This window comes from Hyaena hyaena, unplaced genomic scaffold (assembly GCF_003009895.1).
Source record: "Hyaena hyaena isolate Hyena2069 unplaced genomic scaffold, ASM300989v1 scaffold_158, whole genome shotgun sequence".
Lineage (NCBI taxonomy): Eukaryota > Metazoa > Chordata > Mammalia > Carnivora > Hyaenidae > Hyaena > Hyaena hyaena.
The window spans coordinates 278795-281173 of NW_024080790.1; positions in this window are offsets into that span (position 1 = coordinate 278795).

Below are 2379 nucleotides of genomic sequence, written 5' to 3' on the forward strand. Positions count from 1 at the left end.
CTCCTGTTAGGGGCTGAATTGATCCCCCCCACCCTCCGCGCCCAGTCCATATGTTGAAAAACTATATGTTAATCCATATGCCCTAACCCCCCAGTTAGGAATGTGACTGAACTTGGAGATAGGCCCTTAACAGAGGTGATTAAAACAAGTCTATGGGCTCTACTCTAATCCAACAAATGTTCTTTTCTTTTTTTTTAATGTTTATTTTTGAGAGAGCTAGAGAGAGAGAGCATGAGCAGGGGAAGGGCAGAGAGAGAGGGAGACCCAGAATCTGAAGCAGGCTTCAGGCTCTAAGCTGTCAGCACAGAGCCCAATGCCAGGCACAAACTCAAGAACCACATGATCATGACCTGAGCTGAAATTCTATGCTTAACTGACTAAGCCACCCAGGTGTCCCCAACAAGTCTTCTTAGGAAATTTGGACATGGAGACACCAGGGATGCATGCACACAGAGGAAAGACCACATGAGGATATAGTGAGAAGGTGGTTCTTAAAGCCAAGGAGAAAGACCTCAGAAGAAACCAAATTTGCCAACCAATAACTTTATCTTGGATTTCTAGCTTACAGAACTGTGAGAATATAAAGTGCTATTAAGTCACCCAGTCTGTGGTATATTGTTATAGTAGTTTGAGAAAACTAATATAGTCCCTGATTTCAAGAAGTGTCCACTTCAGTGGAGGAAACTGACACTTAATGAATAATCAAGTCAATCATATACCAGTGTAAATCTGTAAATGCAAAAAAGGACAGAAAATGGGGTCCTTCATGTATCCTAGGGACAATAAGAGGTACCTGAGATGAGGCCAATTAGGAGTTCATTGCGCAAAACTGAGGTTGGGGCAGAGAAAAAGGGTGTTCTAGAGAGCAGTTAGGGAATGCTGTGGGTCAAGGCTCTGTAGAGAGTTGGGGGAGAAAGAGCACTGTGACTGGAGAGCAGGCTGTGGGTCGGGGGTGTGGAGGAGTGGAGGCAGTGAGGCTGAGAGAACCACATACGACCTGAGGAAGTCCAGAGGAATGACAGGATCTAATTACCTTTCAAATGCTCCCTCTGGTTGCTTTTTGTTTGCTTGTCTTTTAATTTTTTTTTTTCCTGGTTGCTTTTTGAAGAATGAAATGCAAGGCACCAGACTGAAGGCAAAGAGATCAGTTAGAAGCTCCAGCAGGAGCTCATCAAGGTGAGAGATGATGGTGACCCAAGGGACTGAGAGTGGGTTGGAAAGAAGTAAGGCAAAGCTGGGAGGAAGTAGGAGGGACATTCTGCAGAGCAAGTAGAGTAGATCAGGTTTCTTGCTGCCAACCTTGGTCATTATATGTTACTGGACAGAAAAATAACCTTTGGCTTGGACGAATTGACTCGTTCATTCATTCATTTAGCCAACATTTACAGGGTGCCTTGTATGTGGCAGGAATTTGCCAGATATAAGTGTTTGAGAAGAGGTACCAAGTAGGGAGCAAACTTAATTTCATTGACAAGAAGGGCAAGAGATCCTGTTGATAAGGGAAGCCCAAATTAGGATCTATTTTTAAAGAAGTACAGTTTGGCTCTGTTCAGATGTATAAAGTAACATGAACCTGCTCTAAAGCAGAGCTAAAATTGGATCTCAGAAGCACCTAGCTGCTTGCAAATATGGTGTGACTAAAGTGATTTGATCAGAACCAGTTTTCTTTTTTTTTTTTAATTTTTTTTTTAATGTTTTATTTATTTCTAGGAGAGAGAGACAGAGACAGCATGAGCAGGGGAGGGTCAGAGAGAGAGGGAGTCACAGATTGAAAAAGGCTCCAGGCTATGAGCCGGCAGTCAGCACAGAGCCCGACGCGGGGCTCGAACCCACGAACCGCGAGATCATGACCTAAGCGAAAGTCGGACACTTAACCGACTAAGCCACCCAGGCGCCCCTTTTTTTTTTTTTTAATTTTTTTTTAATGTTTTATTTATTTCTAGGAGAGAGAGACAGAGACAGCATGAGCAGGAGAACCAGTTTTCTTTATAGGTTAAACACCCACCCCCTTGCAACTTCTCTACATTATTTATTCATGCAGCAGGTTCCCTTCAAACTTTTTAAGCAAACTCTCCCCACAATGTGGGCTCAAACTCATGACCCAGAAATCAAGAGTTGCATGCTCTATTGACTGAGCCAGCCAGGTGCCCCTCTCTTGGAAAGTGTTATGCACAGAACAGTCTGTACAGAAATAAATGGTTAGTAAAAATGCACCTCAACTTTATTCCTCAATGTGTAGGACATGTTTGGGGTGTCTTCTGTATTTCAAAGAACTACATTCTTTGAGACCAACCCCCTAGAAAAGGGAAAGAGACCAGATTCAACGCTGAACCAATCTGATGCTCTTGTTTCCAAGAATTTGGAACTGAGACTGAGAGA